General features: G+C 48.9%; 1 long non-coding RNA gene across 1 annotated transcript; it reads left to right on the top strand.

The window, feature by feature from the left end:
* Nucleotides 1–240: 240 nt before the first annotated feature.
* Nucleotides 241–19,073, top strand: LOC309359147. Its single transcript, XR_014163732.1, has 2 exons — nucleotides 241–744; nucleotides 18,020–19,073. It is a non-coding gene; the product is annotated as an uncharacterized lncRNA (long non-coding RNA).
* The last annotated feature ends 4,261 nt before the right edge of the window (nucleotides 19,074–23,334 follow it).

Genomic DNA, 23,334 nt, shown 5'->3' with positions numbered 1-23,334 from the left:
GGCGGGAAGGGGGGGTGTGGGGAGCGAGCGAGCGAGCGAGGGAGGGAGGGAGGGAGGGAGGGAGGGAAGGAAGGAGGAGAGAGAGAGAGCTGAGAGCAGCCATTGGGAGAAAGCGAGCGAGAGACAGGGAAAGGCGAGAGTGTGTGTACGCGTCTGGCCTCTAGGGGGCTTCGGAGAGGCGAGTTGGCCCACAGCGCCGCAGCCAGAAAACCAAGAGGGGTGGGGGTGGGGAAATCTCTCTCTCTCTCTCTGGCTTGACCAAGCTTTGGGACATTTTCAATTTGGACTTATCATCAACTTTTCTCGGCGAGGCTTTCCATTTCATCGCCTCCTTTCCCTTCCACTGGGGAAGATGCGCGCCTAGGCTGGGTTTGAGATTCTTGGAGGTTCAAGTGGGTGTGGGAGAAGGAGGAGGGGAAGGCTGGGCTGATTCTCTCTCAGCGCCCCCCCCCCGCCGTCCCACTCACGCGTGCCTAAGCTCAACCACCATCTCCCGCCCCCCTATTACCACCAACAACCGCCACAAACGTTCCGATCTCCTTTTCCCCCCACTGCCTACAAGGGTTTGAGTGGTTTGGATGCCCGCTCGCCCTCATGGGTCCCTAACCCCCACCCCACGCCCGGGTGCACGTGCTGGCGCGCGCGAGCTCCTCTCCGCCCGCCCCCCGCCCCCCGCCGGATGGGATTGTCGAAGCAGGAACATACACGCGTGCACACATACACACGTGTTACTCTCTGCCCACCGTGAGTATTTTGGCTTGCTTCTTTTAAATTTTGCCTCTTGTTTCCAGTTGAAACCCAAGGCGGGTGTCCCTTTAAGATGGGATGGGGCGCGAACACCGAGGATGAGCTTTTTTAAAAAAGGGGGGGTGGTTGGAGAGAGAGAGAGAGAGAGAGAGAGAGAGAGAGAGAGAGAGAGAGAGAGAGAGAGAGAGAGACGCTTTAAACGCGTTCATCCTGTCGGAGCCGTAGTCAGGGTTCGTCTGAAACAGGGAGAAGGACGGGTCGTGTCTGCGCGCCTCTGTAGCGCTACAGGCGAGCGATAGAAAGCGGCGTCCGTAGCTTAGATAGCGATCGAGGCTTTTAGTACGCCTCGGCTGACATTTGCTATAATCCACACCCGCAGTTACGGTTTTGATCACTTTAAAAAGAAAATAAAAGAATAGAATAGAGGAACAGGCTTCTGGATTCGAGGGGTCTCTCTGCCTCTCGCCTACAGGATACGCTTCTCCCGCAGAACTGTCTATCTCTCCCTGATCTTGTCGCCTTTTGGTCCTGGGGGAAGAAATTGCTGAGGGGCGCTCCCTGGGTGAAGGGTTGGGTAGCTCCGGACTATCTCCCTCCGGGATCGCATTTACGACTAGCTTGGGGCCTGCCAGTCTCGTTCCTTCGCCTCACCCAATACAGTATATTTATTTTCCTTTGGTTTCATTTATTTATTTATTTCAATAGTCTCTGAGATCAGAAGTGCCACCTTCTCTCCTCTCTCCACCTCCCCCCCCCGCATTTGTTTGATAAGCGCATCCGAAAAGCAAACTGTGAAATCCCACTGTCTGAAACGGCCAGACTTTGTGTGTTTAAGAGGAAGGACGTGGGGTGGAGGAAGGAAAGAGAGGCGGACAGAGGGTTGGAAGACGAGAAAGCGTTTTGTCCCATGTGCATCGTCGCCGCCGTCAGTTTGTATCCAAGTAACGTTTACTCAAAGTAAACCCATTGAATTGAACAGGGCTAAATTATCCATGCCCCTTTGTGGGTCTACTCTGAGGAAGACTAACATAGATTCAAGCTAACAACAACAATAATTTTCGTCTTCCTCCAAGAGCGGTTGAGCGACATACTGGCGCGGAATGAGTTACTTTTCATCCCGGCTCAGTTCCCCTCTATGTATATACAAAAATTTTTTTTCTTCCAGTAGCACCTTAAAGACCAACTAAGTTAGTTCTTGGTATGAGCTTTCGTGTGCATGCACACTTCTTCAGATACCTAAAGAAGTGTGCATGATATCTGAAGAAGTGTGCATGCACACGAAAGCTCATACCAAGAACTAACTTAGTTGGTCTTTAAGGTGCTACTGGAAGAATTTTTTGTTTTGTTTTGACTATGGCAGACCAACACGGCTACCTATCCCTCTATGTATATGTGTGTGCTGGGTGTGTGTGTGTGGCAGTTTATTCTTATTTCACTTACTGCAATTGTATCCCCCCGCTTTCCTCCAGAGAGCTCCAGATCATGCCTAGTTCTTCTCCCTTTCCTCATTTAATCCCCACCACAACCCCGTGAGGTAGGTTAGGCTGAGAGAGGAAGTGACTAGCCCAGGGTCACGGTCCAGCGGGGATTTGAACCCTTGTCTCTCAGGTCCGCCTCTCTAACAACTACATCACTTCTGGCTCTCCCTGAAGGTTAGGGGGCGCTCGGATTTTTGAATGGTGGGTGGATGAGCTTTGGGCTGAAAGGAGGGGTTGGGGGCTCCGACCGGAAGCACAAAGGACAGTGGTCCCCCTGTCTGGTTTTTGAGGAGGAGGGACCCAGACCCAGCCGCCGCTCCTCCTGGAGATCTCTACCCCACCGCCTACTTCCTCTAGTTTTCTGTGGTTCTTTCTCTCTCTGTGTCTCTGCCGGGCTATCTTTGGGAGCCGGTCGGACGAGCCTGAATGTTGGCAGTTCACAGGAAGGCGTGTTGGGTTAGGGGAAAAGGCGGAAGGGACACGGGCGAGAGGCTTTGGGCGCGCGTGCTGCCGGGGGTCGCCGTGCGGATGCGCTTCGACTTCCTCGGGTTGGGGTGCTAAAAGTTAAACGCCAGCCTATGGAGCTCGGGGGGCTCGGGAGATGGCGTTTTAGTTGTAGAGGGGCGTTTGTGCAGTGTGTGACGTCCGGGGCAGTCCTCGGAAGCACAGCCAATGCACATTTAAAGGACGTGAACCGTCCCCTCCCTATCATGGGAACTGTAGTTTGCCAAGCGTGTCAATAAGTGTCGCTCTGCGAGAGAGAAACTACAGTTCCCAAGATCCTTTGGGGGAACTCGTGTGCTTGAAAATGTGCGTTGGGTGTACCTTAAATGCCCGGCGTGGATCTGCCTTATATGTTCACTAGTACACGTGAGAGAGGTGCAAAAAAATCGCTGAGAATATAGGCGGCTGATCAGTGGAATAGAGACAGAGAGCCGTTGTGTGATTGTGGACTCTCCTTCTTTAGAGGTTTTTAAGCAGAGGTTGGATGGCCGTCTGTCATGGATTCTTTAGCTGTGATTCCTGCATTGCAGGGGGTTGGACTAGATGACCCCGCAAGTTCCCTTCCAACTCTACAATTTCTAGGATTCATAAGCTAGGATCACCGGCTACGATCTGGGGGGGGGGGGTCCATCGGAGTTCAAACCTCCAGGGGCCACGAAGCTTAGCTGCGTGTGTCGGGGGCCAGTCGCTTTCTCTCAAGTACCGGTAACATATTGCGCAGGGTTGGTTTGAGGATGAAAATGAGAAGAAAGGGAGATCCACGTGCGCCGCCTTGAGCTCCTTGGAGAGTAAAGGCGGCGTGCAAATGTGACGAATAAACACAACTGACGAGAAAGGGGGAATGGGAAGCGGGAGGAAGAACAAGGAAACGAAGGAAGAAAAAGAGGAGGGGTCCCAAAGCTGAAAATCTATGGACATGAGGAAAGGGCGATTGTTGGAACACCTGCTTTGCTGAGGAAGATGCCAGGTTCGAACTCCGCACCTCCAGGTACAGCCGGGAGAGACTCCTGCCTGAAAACCTGGAGGGCCGCTGCCGGTCAGTGTAGACAATACTAAGCTAAATGGACCAAAGGCTCTAACTCCGGATAAGGAAGCCTCCCATGATAGGGGGAGCGCCGTATTCGTGGTAGAGCATCTGCTCTGCGTGCAGAAGCCCCCAGGTTCCACGCCCCTGGTAGAGACCCATGCCTGAAATCCTGAAGGGGGCCGCTGCCAGTGCAGACAACACTGAAGCAGATGGACCTGTCGCAGTAGAAGGCGCTTTTCTAAGAGTGAGGGAGGAACAGATAGACGTGATCACCCGTAGGGAAGCTTTCGTGGATGCGCCCAAAATTTAATAAGAGGACAGGGTTGTAAAATACTTTTGGATTAGCGATTGTTATACCATATATTATTTACCTTTACCTGACCATGATTTCCAACTAGTAGATGAGTAAGAATAGCTCCTCTTAACAGATGGAGGAGAAAGTGGCAGCAGAACCGGCTGAGTTAAGGGGAAAGTACACGCGTTTGTGGGTCATTGTCGGTGTGGCCGTATGAATGACAGCCTGTGCTTATGAAACACACACACACACACGGCATATTTATTGTGTGGGAAAGGTGATCTAAGAATTACGCCCAGGGAATGGTGATGGTTAAAAAGGGTCAATGGAATTTGTGGATCGGAGCGGCCTGATCTTTCTATAACCCCCTCCCGCTCACAATTCCTGGGGGAGGGAAGAAAGATAAAAGGGATTGTGTTGTTTTTGGGAGACAGGCAAGCCGTTTGGGGAGGGAGGAAGGAGAGGCCGGCTTTGGCCGTCGCGATCATGTAAGCAAGATAGGAGCGGAACATCTAACGCGATTAGCTCCTCCAACATGGCTTTTTTGTGTTTCTCAAGGAGCACATGTCTAAGAGCCCTTGGCGCCAGTTGGGGGTGAAATCCTCGCAGCGTCCAGTACCACTTTGCATTCCCCCAAAATGTCTCCCCTTCCCTCTGGGGCCGGATCCCCGTGGAAGGAGCACAGGAAAGCGGGTGAGGTATGGAGAGAGAGAGAGAGAGAGAGAGAGAGAGAGAGAGAGAGAGAGAGAGAGAGAGAGAGAGACGATCCTCTCAAAAGAGGGGGAGGCTCGCAGCGAGTGTTTCGGAGCCCCATGTAGTCCTGCCCTATAGGGACGTGTTTACTGAGAGGTAAGCCCCACTGACTTCAGAGGGGCTAACTTTCCAGGGAAATTGTGTCCGGGGATGCAATTTTAGTCTCAGTTGCCTGCAGCTCGTTGTGGAGAAAGACGTGCAGGGGGAGAGGCGGGCAGGAAGGGAAGGGCCGGAGTGAGCGTGAGAGAGGCTTCCTCACGGCTTCTGTTAGAAACTGGTCCAAAACTTTGTTCTTCTCCACCTTCTGGATAGAGTCCCACAAAGGAGTGGGTGGGTTAATAGCAGTGCGTACAATCCTCCCAGCTCCTGATGGGCTCTGAGCTGGTTGAGGCCTTCTGAGAGAATAGGGAAAACTCAGGATTCTCCCTCCCGTTCCCTTCCCGTGAAACCAGAAGGAAGGTTCTGGGAGACTTCTCGGTTCTCCTTAGCTCACAGGACAACAAGGTTCCAACAGACGTCTGACCATCGGAAGTCCCCTTCTTCCCTCTCTCCTAACATTTGCAACTGAGGAGCAGCTGAGGAGCTTTTAATCCATCCCATCCCATCCTAGGAAAGTTCTTAAAGGATGAGCATACACGCCATGCATTTAAGCCACATACACACATGGGCAGAATCCTGGGAACTATAGATAGTTCAGGGTGCCAGGGTGGTGTAAACTACAGTTCCCGCGATTCTTAGGCAGAGGGTATGTGCTTTAAATGCATGATGTGTACCAGGGTGTTTTCCATACGCTCTCTTCCCTTTCATACAGCCTACTTTCTCAGCAGATTATAATACACTTCACTATTTGCTTCTAAGCTGAGCAATCGTACATGCAAAAGAAATCTGGAATCCTGATGTCCCTGACATTCCTTATTGTCAGGGGTACTTTAATTGTGATTCCTGTATTGGACTGTATTGGGGGTTGGACTAGATGGCCCTTGGAGTCCCTACCATCTCTATGAAGCCAGTCATTCTGTATGGAAACTCTCCCTACTTTCCAAATATTTTGTAAAGGAGTTGTGAGAATAATGATAACAATAGGAATCTCTCTCTCTCAGCAGTTCCGGTCAGGTTTGATCCTCACAGCAATCCTGTGAGACAGGTTAGTCAGAGTCCATAGGTGTCTGATCCAAGGCAGATGAGAAGGGCGCTGAAGATGGCTGAGGACGGATTCCAAACAGGCCAACCTCTTCTCCTAAAGTTGTTCTCTCAGAAATAAGTCCCACGTGGTTCTTTGGGCCCCAGGAAACGTGTTCTGGGTTGCAACCCTTCCCAAAGTGTATAGGAAGTCAATCTCAATAGAGTACAGTAATAGAATACTGTAACAGAGTTGCAGAGTTGGAAGGGACCCCACGGGTCATCTAGTCCAACCCCTTGCAGTGCAGGAATCTCAGCTGAAGCGTCCATGACAGATGGGCATCCAATCTCTGCTTTAAAACCTCCAATACTGTAGTGGGTTTTGTTTCTGATTCAAAGTGCTTGAGGGTTATAGCGCTATGCCCCCTTAACTGGAAGCAAACTTCCAAAGTAATCTGCCCAGTTAGATCAGTCTTGCAAAAGCAAACAAACAAAACAAAAAGAAAGTTTCTTGTATCACCTTAAGCAGGAAGTCCTTCTGGCACAACTTTTTATTACCTTCAAGGAGTCCACTTCATCAGAAAGTTGTGGCATCACAAATGTTGTTGGCCACTAATCCTAACCCCATTTACTTGAGGGAAAAGCTACACTGAATTCAATGGGACTTACTTCTGAGTAGGCTGTAGGAGGGGCCACAACGCCCTCCCTCGGAAAGCAACACTATCAAACCTGAATGAACTTACTTTAATGAAAAGAAACATGCATAGGATTTGCTGAAGGGGGGTGTGCGATTGTTGGCTCCACATTGGAATTACCAGAAGGGTGATCATGTCTGATTTCCTCCTGCTTCCAGTTTTGGAATGATGATTGGGGGGTGGGGGTGACTGGAATAAAACTCTTGAGGCACAGGACAACAGGTTCCTACCCTCTAATTTCCTCCGCACGCCCACACCGCGACGTTACCCTTTGCGGCCCTCTAGAATGTTTACGGATTACGCCGCCTGCGAAATCGCCTGCGCTCCCCTCCTAATGGTGTGCAAACTTCCGCCGATTCCGAGTGACCTCCCAGACTAAGCCCCCTGGAGACTCGTATTCTGGAGGGAGGCCGCACTAATCTGAGGATCAAAAGCGGGAAGGTGCGAACGCTCTTTGTGTCTCCTCGGCAGCCTCATTCCACCCCCCCCCCTCCAGCCCCGCTGCCCCGCCTGCGTGTGATAAATCTACACTGGCGCCGACTGCGTGCTGGATGATTAATTTGCAAGCAAACCTAACCAGCCCGCCGACCCAAGTCACCCTATGGCCAGCCCAGCCATCTTAGTTAAATATTGGCCAAAAGAGCTCGGTGGTGCACGTTTTAGCCCCGCTTTTTCTCCCCCTTGGACTGCAAGGAAAGTCTCGAGGACGAACTAAATCAACACAAGTAAAGGAGGAGAAAGAGACAAGAAGGAAGGGGCGGCGGGGAAGGCATCGGATGGCGGAGGGAAGAGGATAACGCGGAATTTCTTCTCTGGAGTCTCTGACCAACCATCTTAGGCTCCATCTCGCCTCATCCAGGGGAGGCTAAAGCCTTTGCTCTGGGTCTCTAACCAAAGTGGCTGAGGGATGAGGGAGGGAGGCAGATACAGCTCAGCCTTTAAACTCAAGGGCGAGGGTGTCGGAGAGGGGAGGACGCCTGAGGCATCGATAAGGAGACATCTGCCTGGCGTCGATCCAGCTGTCTACACTCATTGCTATCGAACCTATGTTGATTTTCCTAACCAGAGCTGGAGGGGGCGTTCCTATTCTGTGTTCTCTTCACCTTATTGGGGGACAGCGGTAGGGTTAAGGTGCTGCTGACCGCCCCCGCCCCCCCCCGTGTCCCCGCGCGCTTCTGTGAAGGAAGATCTGCCCTTCATGGACCACCTCCTCAGGAGCAGAGCAAGGTCAAGCCCTTCCTAAGAGGTGTCCTGTCAAGAGTTTGTGGCGTATCCAGGGGTTCGGAGAAATGCGTAGCCCTTTCTCCAAACTCTAAGGATAGGGGCTGGCGGGTGTTCTCGCCCGTTGGGTACCTGTCGCAGTCAAGAGATAAGGAACGCTTTCGACGAAGCTGTCGGGACTACAGATCCCAACATTCCCGACTGCTCTCCTGGCCATAGGTGCCCACTCCTTGGGGCCCTGGGTGCCCGAGCACCCACAAAATTCCCCATGAACGGACCGGCCCCCCAAAAAAATCCGTGCCAGGGCCATGCACGCTGCAGAGCACCCACGGTCGCGAGGCCAAGCCAGCACTCCTGCTCCTGGCTGCCTGGGAATGATGGTAGTCAGAGATCCCCGATGTCTGGAGGAACCACGAATTCCCCCTGTCTCTGGTCTACAGGCTTCCAAATTATTACATTCATTTTCCTCTAAGAAGCTCAAGGTGGCCCGCGCAGTTCTCTCCCCTTCCTCGTTTTATCCTCACAACAACCCTGCGAGGTGGGTCAGACTGAGAGCGCGGGACTGTCCCAAGGTCAACCTGGCTGAGCGAGAATTAGAAGTCTGGTCTCCAAGGTCCTAGACCGACACTCTAATCACCACGCCACGGAGATACAGGAGCTTCAGCCTTGGCTCACTGTCCCAGGAGTTCAAAGAGACCCGCATCACCCACCCTCCGCCTCTCTTTATCAGCTCAGTAACGGCGTTAAGTAGGTTTTCCAAAAGGAGGTGGTGGGGGGGAGATATTTGGCCAACGTCACCCAGTGAGCTCTAGAACAGACTTGCAAGTCTCTGTGGTCCAAACCTAACGCGCTAACTTCGATAAATTCCAGGGCAGGTTGCAATTAAGCAAGCCTCGCGGTTTGTTTGCTTTTAAAAGACACGACTATTATCTAGGATATTTTTTGAAATATTCTCCCAAATGGCAAATTATGAATGGACAAACACCTGATTGCCACCCAGAACACTACACCGTTTCATTCTTCGGTTTTCGTTTGTCAACGCAGGATTAAACCGAGGCTGCTGTACAGTGTATCCGAAGTGCACCCTCTCCTTCAAATTTTGGCCACTGCAGGGTTTCAATTCCCAGCAAGACCTTACAAATTAGCCCTGAATTGAGGTGAGGGGAATGTGCTTTAATAGTCGTAGTGTGTACGCAGCCTCGGGTTGGTCGTGTTCCAACGCTTGAAAAATCAAGGAGCTCAAGGTTACCCCTTGCTTACCCCTCCCAATTTTAATCTCACAACAACTTTGTGAAGTAGGTTAGGCTAGCCCAAAGGTACCGGGTGAGCTTCAAAGCTAAAACTGGGATTCGGGTCTCCTCAGTCCTAAACCCTGAACCTCTAATTCAACAGTAGCCAAGGCGATGCCTTTTAGATATTGCTGAATCACCACTCCTATCCCCTCTGACCATTGGTCCTGCTGGCTGGGGCTGATGAGTATTGGAGTCAAACTACGGCTGGATGGCACCGTTGGCTAGCCCTGCTCTAACTACTAGACCTCACTTCCTTTCCTCTCAACGCGGATCTTCATCTCCTCCCACGCCTAGTGGTGTCCGCTCTAACTCTGATCCGCGAATATTTGGACCGCTTGAAAAACGTCGCCTTCTTTTATTTTGCCTAGGAGGAAGGTCTTTCTCATTATTCTCCTATTGCAGTGAAACCACGTAGGAGGAGATTCAGCTACCGGATTCCAGATTTAAAACTACTTAGGCAACAACGCTATTTAAAACAGGAATACTTCAAAAAATCGCTTCGTAGGGAGTGATTTCAGGAGTATCATTCCCTCTCTTAAAAATAGAAGACCCGCTGAATACCTTCCTCTCTCAACAAGTGTTTTAAAGTGCCTGTATCAGTCCTGGAGTTATTTTTAACCGTTTTTGAAATATATGTGGAATCGCGTTTAAATGTATGTAGTGTGTGCGGGCGTGTATGTGGAATTGTGTAAGTGATATTTGCATTTATATATTCACCTTTCCTGCAAGGACCTCAAGGCGGCCTACGCAGGTCCCGCAACCTTCATTTTATCCTTGCAACAATCTGTGAGACAGATTAGGCTGAGAGTCTGCAACCGGCCCAAGGTCACGGCAGGGTGTGTGTGTGTGTGTGTGTGTGTGTGTGTGTGAGAGAGAGAGAGAGAGAGAGAGAGAGAGAGAGAGAGAGAGAGAGAGAGAGAGAGAGAGAGAGAGAGAAAGAATTCGAACTCTGGTCTACCAGCTCCTAGCGCACCACTCTAACCACTACACCACCCTGTCACCCGCCCCCCGGGGTGACTTTCAGGGGAAAGGGAGATCTGAGGCTTGTCTCAAATGCTAGTAACCGCTCAGAGTTACGCCCATGGGAATTTAGGGACGCGACTTATGTTGGGTCCGATTTACTTTATTACGACCCTAAAAGGCGCGAGGCTTTCCCATAGGGAGCCTAATGCGGAGTCAGACCTTGTTGTCTAAGCAGCTAGTTCGGAGCTTTCTAGAGCCTTCCCCAACCACCGCCAGGAAAGAAAAGAAGAAGAAAAAACATGCAGCAGGCGGTGTTTATCATCAATGCACTGGCCGCGGTGGGGAGAGGGTGAAATTGACGTCGGCGTCCCTTTCGCCCTAAATATGCGGCGAGCCGCGCGTGAGGTCCGGCAATCAGGCAATTACACGCTCCTTCCCGACTTAAACTTTCACCCCCGTTTGGAGGGCTGCGACAGAAGTCGGCTGCGGGGGTGGGAGAGGAGGCGTTCCTAAGTGCCCTCCCGCGTTGACATATAAGCGGCATCCTCCGCCTTTTGTGGAAGCTCTGAAAGACTTTTTCAGCTGCTCATTAAGGAAGGTTCTATTTATTTATTTTTTGCGGGGGCGGGGGTGTGGAGAGTTAGTTAATCACCTCTTGGGACTGCATAAACTCTTTCCACGTCGCGGGGAAGGCGAGAGGCCAGGAGCGCAAAAGCATTGTCTTTCTCTCGCCCCTTTCGCGCTGCCACCAGCTTTGAAAGGAAGGTAGAAAGGTCTCCAGCACCCTCGGGCCTCGGGCCTTGTTGTGGGTCTCGCGTTTTGCAAGGGGGAGAATGGGTCGCTTGACTTCTGGGCAGGCAGAGGTCAGGTTCGCCTCCCCAGCTGACCGTGGTTAGGAAAACAGCCACTGCATAGGCCGAACTTCTAAGGTTGAGAGTCTGCAGGTCGATTTAAACGTTTTGGGTAGCTAAAATAAAGTGGTCTCCATCAATGGTCACTTGTTGTTGATTTTAAATAGAGTACTGCTTTTTTAAAAAAATGTCACCTTTATTTGAGTTGTAAGGTGCTTTGAGTTGCTTGGGGAAAGAGGAAATGACTAAGGAAGTCAATAAACAAGCAGGCAAACAAACAAACAAGTAATATTTCCCTCCAAGGAGCTCGAGGCAGCATACATGGTTTTTCCCTTCCCCTTTTATCCTCACAACAACCTCTGAGGTAGATTAGGCTGACAGTGACTAGATTAGGCTGATAGACAGTGACTCAAGAGCACCCAATGTGGAGATTTGATCCTGGTTTCCTAGGTCATAGTCTAACACTCTGACCATTTCACCATACAGGTTCTCCTTCAGTTCCATTCAAAAACTTGCTCACATCACCTTGCAGGTGCTAAGCAAGCAGGTAACTCCACCAATTAGCTATAAACCCTGTTTACTAACTGGTGGCAAATATTTCTTTAACCTGGGGAGAGCCCCTATCCCTCCTAGGAAGATTTCCAGAGGGACTAGCCACCTTAGTTTCCTGCAGCAAAAGCATAGACTCTTGCAACACCTTAGAGACCAACTAGTTTATTATGGCATAAGCTTTTAAAGACTTGAGCCCACTTTTGTTAGATGCATGGAGCAAGATTTTAGCTGTAAATGAGAAGATTGCAAGGTTGGAGTCAAATGGCAATGAAATGAAAAAAATACAGTCAGTGATAAGTGTTTAAATATATGATAAACAGGCACACCTTTTACAGTAGCAGACTGCTGATAACTTGGCTCAGTGTTGCTGAGAAGATTGTATTAACACATGCAGTTGGGCTGGGAGCTATTCCCAAGAAATAGTCATAGATGCCACAGATATGCTGGCACTGGCCAGCTAATGAAGACACACAATGTGATAAAAATCCTATGTCTTGATTCAGTGTTCAGAATTCCTTGATAAATTCTGATTCAGCTGTAACCTTCCTAGGAAGAATTAATTAATCCAAAGAGTTTAATTTTAGAATCAAGGCTTTCCTCCTTTCCATCCCCATTGCCACCCTTGTAGAAGGTTTGACATTGGAAAAACCATGCAATGAAATGTCTCTGGGCATGTGGAGAGAGCATTTATCTCCCACTGGAGGGTCTGGGGTGGAGATGAGAGCTAGTGTGCTAGTTGCTAGGGAACTGAGATACACCCCCCTCCATGATTTTTTTTTTCTCACTCCCTTTCCACATCTGCAATTTGTGGATAATAAAACTAATAAGACAGTGTTGCTGCAAGAATTACCAAGATAATGTGGAGTGCTCTGAATGCTCCAGAGCACTATGTAAATAGTATCTGATATAACTGCCGCAGACGGCCGAATTTCTCCCGGATATGCATACTAAATGTTCAGCAGCCACAGCTGATGGGTTGGCCACACATTTGAGCTCAAGGGGCTGGTGGGGGCAGGCCAGAAGTGGAGATCACATTTTAGTAGTCTCCTAAGGTCTCACGCAGTAAAAGACACATGAACTGTGTATGTCTGAAATAGGCTGGGCCTTCTCCAAGTCACATTTTTTATGGACCCTGCTGGTGACAACAGGTGTTGTTCCTTGGCCTTGGGACAGGCAGTAAGAGGAGCTATTTGGAGGTGAGTCCTGGCACAGAACAGATGCAGCCAGCCAGCAAGGCCTCTTCCCTCTATTACACCCCACCTCCTCCTGCAAGGAGCTCTGAGTAGCATATATGACAGCCCCACCAGCCATTCAAACTGCGCTACAGCCCCTTCAGGTAGGAAAGTTAGGTTAAGAAAGAAGGTCAGCATTGACAGAGTGGAGATTTGAAACGGGCTCCCCCTGCTTCTCCTCTATCTAGTATACCCCAGGGAGGTTCAGCTGGTGCTTTTATTATACACCTTTAAAGATAAAGGAACCCCTGACCATTAGGTCCAGTCATGACCGACTCTGGGGTTGCGGCGCTCATCTCGCTTTATTGGCCAAGGGAGCCGGCATACAGCTTCTGAGTCATGTGGCCAGCATGACTAAGCTGCTTCTGGCGAACCAGAGCAGCACACGGAAATGCCATTTACCTTCCCGCTGGAGTGGTATCTATTTATCTACTTGCACTTTGACGTGCTTTCGAACTAATGGGCCTAAATTAGTTAGGTTCATTCATGTTAATAGGTCTGTTCTGAGTAGGTCTGATATTGGATTCAGCACAACATATAGATCCAGTGTTAGTCATATGCAGAGTAGATCCATTGACATTAATGAACACAATCAATTTAGGTCTATTAACGCCAGTGGGTCTACTCTGAGTAAAGATCAGTCTGAATTTATATCCTGCCCTTTCTCCAATGATCTCCTCAATGATCTCAAGGGGACATAAATGGTCCCCCACCCCAACATCTCATTAAATTTCCACAACAACTATGTGAAATTTCCACAACAACTAACAACTAGGTTAGGCTGAGAGGCAGTGACTTGCCCAAGGTCAACCAGTGAGCTTCATGGACAAGGATGGGGATGTGAAACTTGGTCTCTCAGGTTCTAGTCCGAACTCTAGCCACTATGCCACACTGGCTCTCACTCTACCAACTATTGATGGAGTGCATGCAGCTGTTAAGAAGATAATCATTATGGGGTAAAATAAACTAATAGGGAACTGCCACCCAATCCTTTTCCAAGAAAATGTGTCCTGTTCCTCCATTCGCCTGGGCTCTGTAATGAATTCATAATGGAACTGAAGGTGTCCACAACACGTTTAATTGGGTCCAATTCAAGGAGATCTTGTTGCATTCAAATGACTGGGCATAAGTGGGGGCTTCTTCCTAGCGACACATGACACACTGAGTGAATGCAGGCCAAAGAGTTCCTGTTCACTACAAAGGGGTCTGTAGAGGACAACTTTCCAAAGGGTGTTGTCCATGGATTCCCATTTGCCATCTTAATTGTGTCAAGTGAATTATCTCTTTGATGGACCTTCTAATCATCTGGGTTTTTAACATCACTTTGTTCTCACCACTCCGTTTTCTCTAGAGGTCTGCTTCTATGCTTCTATAAAATCATGTTTGTCCGTGCTTAAAGCAGGAAAGGGAACATAAGGATGTAAGAAGAGCCTGGGGAATCCAACCAGTGGCCCAACTAGTCTAGCATCCTGTTATTACAGTGGCCAACAACTGGAAAGCCCACAAGCACGACTTGAGTGAAACAGTGCTCTTCCCATCTGTGATTCCCAGCAAACAAGTCCGTAGAGGCCATGGAGTACCATGGAGGTGGAATGTATCCACCATAGCTAGTCGCTGTTGATACCTTATCCTGCATGAATTTGTCTTATCCTCCTTCAAAAAGCCCTGCTAGATCTGGCCAAAGGCCAACCTAGTCCAGCATTCTTTTCTCACAGCAGCCAACCAGATGCCTGTGGGAATCCCCAAGCAGGACTCAAGCACAAGAGCCTCCCCCCTCCTGTGGTTTCCAGCAACTGGGATTCAGAAGTACACTGCCTCCCTCAGTGGAGATAGAACATAGCCATCAGGTCTGGTAGCACCTGGCTCTGCAGATTAATAGAATTATAGAGTTGGAAATGACCCTGAGGATCAACCCCCTGCGATACATGTATATGCATCTGTCCCAAACAGGGATTGAACCTGCAACCTTGACATTATCAGCACGGTGCTCTAACCAACTAAGCTATGTCCTGTGCCAACTTGTTGAACTCCCAGCTTCTCATCAACCCCATCATAGCCAAGGATGAGCAATGGAAGAGTTCTGATGGAGGACCACTGAATTGTATAGAATTCTAGTCCTATTCTGAGTAGACCCATTGAAGTTAATAGGCATGACTAATTTAGGTTCAGAGCCAGCATTGTGTAGTGGTTAGAGAGTTGAACCAGGACCTGGAAGACCAGGGTTCAAATTGACAGGTGGCCACAAAGCTCCTTGGGTGACCTTGAGCCAGTCACTACCTCTCAGCCTAACCTACCTCACAGGTTGATTAGGGGATTAAATTGGGGTGGGGGAGAGAACCATGTATGCTACCTTGAGCTCACTAAAGAGAAAGGTGGTCTATAAATGCAACCAACACAACTAATTCCAATGGGTCTACTCTGAGTTGGGTAAAACCCACAGGTTCCCTCTCCTAAAGGACTGGATACACCCATAGGCAAGACAAGAGCTCAAGGAAAGGCTATCAGCTACTTAGCCGCGAGAGCTAAATAGAGTCTTCATGTTTAGGGAGCCCTTGTCTTTGAATACACAGACGCTGCGGATGGACAAAGGCGGAACGCTGGTTGTGAGCTAGCAGGAGGAGGCATCTGTCTGACCGCTTTTGGAAACAGGATACTGTACTGGGCTCGATGGATCTTGGATGTGCTCCAGCAGGGCTTTGGGCGATATTAGTCTGTTCATATGTTTTGGGGTTGCAGGAGCCAGAAACTCACGTAGGTTACTTCCTCCGTTTGTTCCTTCCAGACGCTCCTTTGGTTACTCGTTTGTTTCTGTCCCAAGAAGACATCACACGTGTGTGTGTGTTAAAAAGCGATCCAGCTTTCCTGTAACTTACTCTTACATATCCTTTGACACAGTCTCTGAATTATTGATCGGGACAATTTAGTGCAAGAGTCAGAATATTGTGTGTGAGAGAGAGCAGCGCGTCGATTTTCGAAGTTGCCTAGCTGGGCGATGCATTATTTTTAGCCTATAGACCTTGCAATGGCGCCAGCCGCTTTCGAAAACCTCATAAACCATCGGACTCTACGCATATAATCTATCTGGATCTCTCTTTCTCCTCTCTCTAATTCCCTTTCCCACCCTCCCCGCTCCCCTAAATGCAGCCTGTGCCAATAAAAACATCTGGATTAGCATACATTCCCAGTTCTTCCTTGTAATCATTCCCCTTACATTGATTATTAGATATTGCGTTGGACAACTTCATAACCGTTTTTGAACTATGCTATATGGCTTTCTGCCCGGGCAGTCTAGCTAATGTTGACTGCTACTTAATTTTTATGCTTACGGCTATTTTCGAGGTGTGCCCCCACCTCCTCCGCATACTCCAGTCACTTCATTTTGATATTTTTATTGGTGAAGGATCTAGCCAACGTTAAGCAATTTAAAGCCACGTTAATGTCAACGCGAGAGATTCAAGCCGCGCGCTTGGCTCTCTCTGGTTGAAATCGACTAGACGAGCGCCTTCAATCTTGTAAGCGCAAACTTACCTACTTGGGACTCAGCTGCTGCGCTGAAGTCCTTGCCATAGGATTGCGCTGTAAAATCCTAAACTTTTGGCTAAATCGGGCTCCTCCCCCGCCCCCCCTGTGTTTCGATCGCTTTCGGAATAAGGGATCCTGGCAGCGGGCGCGCGTGCAGAAAGGTAAAAGGACTCAATCCACCCATCTAATTTTGTGAGAGTGGCTGGATTATTATAAACCCTTTTTACCCCGATTCTAAACACATAAAAAAACAACCACGCCAAAAAAAGGGCAAACCTAAAGTCTAGTGAAATTAGAAACTAAGTGAGATTGACTGCCGAGTCTGCTCATGCCAGTGAATGCGATCTCATTGCACTGAAATTAATGACCACATTCCCATTCATAAAATCCAACCGGAATATATCTAATGGAGTGGGGAATTTCTCATCCGCTACCCGTCCGCCCCCCCCCCGCACCTTTTTAAAGCAAGTTCTAAAAGCTTAATTGAAATCTTAATCCGGAGTTTGGGGAAGTTTTCTTTAAAAATAAGTAGTAGTAGTAATCCTGAAACAGAGACCAAACCAGGATTTCTTACACGCCAGGGCTCGTTTGGAGGGAAGGCGCGTTCCCTTCTCATATCTTTTAGACCCCATATAATTTACGATTGCTCAGGAATAACCCCATTTACGTCCGAGTTACAGCACAGAACCCTGCACATGTATGCACAGAAATATGTGCCGTTGAGTTCAAGGGGGACTTATTCCCATGTAAGCCTGTGTCGAACTGCAGACTCAGTAACTAGGGGAATAGGAACTCGTCAGGTACATCATAGACAAGGACAGGAGCGCCAACTTGGCCCCGCGGGGCCGTGGGTGCCATGCAACATGCATGGCTCTGGCATCGAAATTTGTGGGTGCCTGGCCCATTCATGGGGAATTTTGTGGGTGCTCGGGCACCCGGGACCCCACGGAGTTGGCACCTATGGGTATCGATGCGTTTAGCCTTTTATCCACTTTCCCTTGATATTTCCACTTGTATTTCTTTCTTTCTTTTTAATACTGACATTGAGTTGCTAAGTCCTACTCCCAGCAGACCCACTCAAATTAGTAGACTAAAGTTTGTCTTGGATCAATAGAAATGTTTGCAAAATCAAAACAAGGATTAAAAAGGGGGTGAAAGAGAAGTCAATGATTATGTCTCTAAAGCAATACTCAGAGCAGTCCCATTCAAATAAATGGACCAATGTTAGACTGGACTCTAAGTTACGCCCAGTGATTTCGAGTGAATCTTCTCTGAGCAAGACTTAATTGGATATAACCAAATACTTATATCCTCCTGTTACGGGGAGAATCCCAATGGTGGGTGGGTGGATAAGGGCCATCTCAGGTTGACAGCAGGAAGCTGCAGCCTCAGAAGTTCTGAGACCATTTAGCATTCCAACAATTCATTTTATCAGAAGGTGATACTTCATTTTACTATTTGGCCGGTGATCTGATTCAAACTTATCCTATCCATCTGTCTGTTTACCACAGTGTATCATATCTGATAGGCTGTGTGTGTTTTAAAGAATTGGCTCTATTGATGTTTTGCCTTCATGGTTGTTGTTTATTTATTTGTTGCTGCTTTGTGTTTTACTGTTAATCGCCTTACGCGCCTTTTGGTGGAAAGGCGGGAGACAAAATAAATAAATCTATATTCTCTCTCTCTCTCTCTCTCTCTCTCTCTCTCTCTCTCTCTCTCTCTCTCTCTCTCCCTTCCCCTTTCTCTATAAATGATGGTGCTCTTGAAGGACACGATTTTGTGCAATTTGATCTCAGGAGCGGGACCTCTGTGTTGCTTTGCGGGTGAATTTTGCCCTCCTCTCTGACACCCGGACCTCTGCCTAGAAGAAGCTCAGCATAGCTGGCACAAATCAAGAAGATGGACCTCCCGTCCTAAACATTTGATCCCACCTTACATGCCAACTCAACTTACTTTCCAGTTAAGAGCTGAGATATCCCAGAAGCAAGAGGCTGCTTTGTCCCGGCCTCCGGTGTCTACAGACTCAGTTTCCTGTAGACCCGGTACAACCAGGTCGACCAGATTTTGTGCTGCAGACAGAGAGAGCGAGCGAGAGAGAAGGCGAATGTAACTTATCACCTGTCACCATCGTGGCATAAACAGTTCCTCCTAAGCCTAGTCACGGTCCCACAGACTCTCCCCCGCCCTCCGCCGAAGAGGACAAGTCGAGGGGTCTGAAATGCTCTTTCCTTGCCGTGTCTCCCACCCAGCTGTATCCCCATCGCAGGCACTGAAGAAGGACATGGCAACCAGGAGCCAGGACCAGTTGAGGAGGTCGACCTCCTCCTTCTCTTCTCGCTTCAACTGGAGGAGCCGAACAAAGGGGGCATTTGATCCTGTGCTCAGATGAGCTGTCAACCGCTGCTGGTGTTTTGAAGCACGGCCAGTTAGGCAGCCGCTGCTAAGCAATGGACTGATACCTCAGAACTTTGGAGGTGGGGAGGGGGAAGGAGATATAATCTGAAGTTGGGCGCGGGGGGGGGGGGACAGGAGACATCTGTAGCTGGAGGACAGCGAAAACCCGGCGGCGCGGGGGAGGTTGTTGGTGGGAGGAAAGGGGCTGCTGTCCATAGAGGCAGGAGTAGGGGGAAATTGACAGGCAGGCGCAGGATGGAGCCCGCCGGATCGGCTGAACTAACGCCCATCTTGTAGCCGAAGACACGTTTTCTCAATTTGAGCACGGTATCTATTACCATATTGGGTTTCAATTAGAGACAATTAAAAAAAAAAGCTGGAGCTGGGAGGGACGAAAGAAAGAGAGAACGGAGAGAGAGAGAGAGAGAGAGAGAGAGAGAGAGAGAGAGAGAGAGAGAGAGAGAGAGAAAAGAAGGAATAAAGATGGATGTCAGTTCCCCAACGCCGCTTAATCCAAGTTCTTTCTTTTGCCAAAGACACATTAAATTAATGTGTCGCGGGGGCTGAGGAGACATCTCCCTAATTGTGGAGAGTAGGAAAGCCATCCGGGAGCCAAACGCGCCGGCTCGCTCGTTTCGAGGCCCTGTGATCAGCGATTGATGGAGCGCAGCCTGGCCAAGCCTTGTCAATTACAGTTTAGGCTAATACATGATGTAGTCAATTTCATCCAGGTTGGAGGGACGTCATTTCCAAAAGCCCAGAAGTCTTCCGCCCCCTCCTCGTATTCCTCCCCCCCCCAACACCCTCTCTTTTCGGCTCAGCGCTTTCCCTCTCCTCTCGCCGGGGTCCAACCGTGTCTATTGCCTCGGATACAATTCCCCACAAGTACAGATGGTGATGGCCAGGCACAGAAAAAGTGCTGTTCGCCATCGCCTCCTATACAATTTTACTTAGGAAAAATCCCCCCCCCCCATCCACAAATGCAGTAAGCAGGTCATTTGCCTCTCTGCTCACCTTAGAGGTTAGGGAGCTCTTATGAACCTCAAGAGTAGTTAATTTCTCATGTCTTAAAAAAAAATAGGCAGTTTCTTATTCTTCCGAAAAAATGGGTGCGTTCTCAAAGCTTTTCATTTACAATCTTCTCTCGCTACAGAAGGAACGTCTGGCACCGGGCTGGGGGTGGGAGAGATAAAATTCGGAATCTGGAGTCGTCTTTAACTAAGCAATGCACTACCAGAGGCATAGGCTCAAAAAGACTGTCATGCATTTTTATATCAGTCGATTAAAATCGCAGAGCCCCAAATGAATACTCGTGACTCGCAACCAACCAACACACACACACGCACGCACACGCACGCACACACACTTGACACGATGAACGTGCATTTTATTAATTAAGGGGCTGCATCTCCAGGTCTTGGGCTTCTTTTTGGTCCACGTAGTGTAGTCCCCCCGCATATATTTTTTATTTGAAACCTATTTTGTTAGTTCATCTGTCTCTCTTCTTACAATGCCTGCCCGGGTGGGGAAATAATATATATTAAAATACGATGTTTAAAAGTGAATTACATGCCAGGGGGTTGGGGTGCGGGGAGGGAAGGAAGGATTTCAGAAACCACATGTGCGAAAACAAGGCCAGATTACATTTTTTGGGGGAAGGAAGCTAAAACGATGAGAGAGAGAGAGGGGGGGGGGAGAGAGAAAGAAAGAGAGAGAGATAGATAGAGAGAGAGAGAGAAAGAAATAGCATGAATGAGTCGTGCAGGGCCCGATCCTGCGTTTATTAATCGTACTATATTCAAAGGAGTTTAGCTCTCAAATGAAACTGAGAGCTAAACTTCCAGAATTAGATGGCGAGGACAGTCTTCATCTCCGGAGTGGAGGTCTCTTTTCTCCGGATATATTCTCCGCTGCTGATCGTTAGGCCTTAGAGAGGCTCGGGTGCCTGCGCCTTTGAACGCCCAAGAGCTTAATTCGGAGTCGGGACGTCCAATCTGGAGCTGTTTAAAACAGCAGTTTTCTGGACATGTCATCGACAGGAGCGAAAAGCAGGAATAAAAATTGGCTCCGGTCTTCCCTCCACCTCCTCTTCTTCTGGAGGCCGGGAGGGGAGATAATTGCTGGGATGGCAGCGAGCTTGTCCTCACTCAAGAGTTTGTTAAGGCGCTGCGCCTCGGCGCTGCGGAGCCCTGGCTGTCCCCAGGGCGAAGCGGACAAACAGGCAGGCGGGCAGAATTCGAAGCGACGCTGCAGCCAACGACCTCTGACTTTACAGCCCCCTGTCCTGACCGTCTTTGGAGCTGCAGGAACATGTAGCCCCATCTTCGGCACGTATATACTCCTCGGAAGTAAGTTCCGCAGAATTCAGTGGCGCTTTGCTTTCAAGGCAAATGCGCAGAGAAAGTAGTTCAAGAGTATGTCTCCCTTCTTTTCTGACGAAAGGACACGGATATTTTCTCTGTTTCTCATTTATATTTCCCCCTTTCTCCCCCCTCTTTTTTTTTTTTTTACATCCAAGACGTTCTCAATAAAACCCTATCAAACGCACCGACGATATACAGTGTGATGTGCCCATTAATTAAGTCAGTGGGGCAACGCTCCAATATTTGTGGGTGTGGGCATATGTAAGGTATACTTTATATACTGCGGCCAGCTCAGATGTCTTTGTATCACCGAGCACAACAAAGCTGCCTGGAAATTCCAGTGGGAAACTCAGTATGAAATTGTGGCACCCAAACAACAACTACCTCCACCCCTGGGGGCGGTGGATTATGCAGGACACGTTGCTTTGATTTGACTCTATTTAGTAGTTTCCTGGGACTCCCCCCCCCCCTTACACTGTATTTCTACAGCCTCTCTACTCTGGACTCCGGAATCAAAATCCCGAAGCACGAGACATTCTATATTTTTCCGCAGAAGAATGAAGGAAAGACCCCACCCCTCTCCAGCTTTAATTCTAAATCTAGAATTTTGCAGAAATGGCGAGAATTGGTCGCCCTAGACTGCATACACGCAATGCATGTAAAACACACCCAGCTACCCCAAAAATGATACCCTGAGAAGCGTAGATTGTTAAGGCTATTGCTACTTGTCGCTCTGCGAGGGTTAAACTACAGTTCCCAGGTTCTTGGTGTGGGTGGGGATTTTCTTTAAATGTACAGCGTGCCAAATTTCCTGGAAAGCGATCTATTATACACAGGTCGGTACACACGTGAAAGCAGGTCGATTTTTAGACTGCAGAGCTCGGCAGATCCCCTCAACTTACAGAAGTGTCCGTGAAAAATACCCTTGGTTTCAAAACGAACGTGGGAAATAGTTTCTTCGAAGGGTTAGAAAAGTCTGTCTCCCTCTCTCCGCAACTCCTACGTTCCCACTGGGGCTAAGCAACTGCTCCCCAACCCCCAACAAATGCAGGTTGTTTTATTTTAAATTTACTTTTTTCTTAAGAAGGGGGGGGAGAGTGCTGTGCTGGTGCAAATAGGCAGCGACGCCTCTCTTATTATTTCCACCATCCTCACAGCGTTGCTATTATTTTCTTTCTGAAATGGGACTTCGTTTATCCCAGAAAGTCAGAGGTGGAAAGCATAAAGCCGGCCGCCCTGCGGAGTTGAAAGGGACCTCTTGTAATTCGATTTGCCCAACGCCTCCTAATTTCACGACGTCTAGAAGAGGGAATCGGGAAGACGTGGGCTTGCGCCTTGGTCCCGCGTTCCTTCGGCGCGCTGGTTCCCCAACCCCGGGAAAAAACCACTGCCAAGGACCCACTTTAATGGGAAGACTCCATTCACCCCACTCTACCCCCACCGATCTACTCTGAGCCCCCCCCCTCCGGACCCCGAGCACGTCGCTAGCCATTAGGCTGCCTGCGGTAATTACCGTCCGGGTAAGGTTCACTGCAACAGGCAGACGTCGATTCCTGCCTTCGGGTTTTTATTTTTATTTTATCCCCCCCCCCCTATTTTTGCAGGAGGGGTGTTGGGAACATTTATTAAACCCAGATGATCCTCGGGGTTTGGGGGCCATAAGGAAACGATTTACAATTAAGCCAATTGGAACCGAAATGCAGTCTTTTTCAAAATTTTCTTGCAGGTGTAAATAATGTTTCCTTCAAGGGACGGGGCCGTTCAGGTGCCCCTTTGCTTTGAATGTCCCTCCTCTTTCTCCCTCATTTGGCCCAGCTGATCTAGAGAGGCAACCCCACCTTTGGGACGTGCGTTTCTCGACGGGACGTCTCCGATAGAATTTCCACACACCTGCAGAAGACCCATCTAGTCCTCTCACACATTAAGTCCTAGTCCTCCAGAGCCGATCTTAAAACACGCGATTTTGGACAGAGGGACCCGTGGGTTTCAATGGAGCTTACTTTCAAGTAAGTGTACTTAGTTATTATTACTTAGGTATTATTATTGATGCCATTACTTCATCAGTGTGCATGGTGCTTTATAAGTCCCCCCACGGCTTGGGTGCTTGACTGGTATCCACTAGGATACCATTACAGTATTGTGGGTCAAATTTTATGGCGCTCCCTTCCAGCTAAGGTCAAAGGGCCCCTTCCCTGTTGAACTCCCAGCTACTGAATACATAATAATAATAATAATAATTCTTCAAACAGGCATTTTAATAGAATTTTGATTTTACAGGGTTCATTTTAAAACTCTCTTTTGTTTCATTGGGGACAACTGAGACTCT

The sequence above is a fragment of the Podarcis melisellensis genome (assembly GCF_964234715.1).
Source record: "Podarcis melisellensis genome assembly, chromosome: 16".
NCBI classification, from domain to species: domain Eukaryota; kingdom Metazoa; phylum Chordata; class Lepidosauria; order Squamata; family Lacertidae; genus Podarcis; species Podarcis melisellensis.
This window is presented reverse-complemented; position numbering and strand designations above follow the sequence as displayed.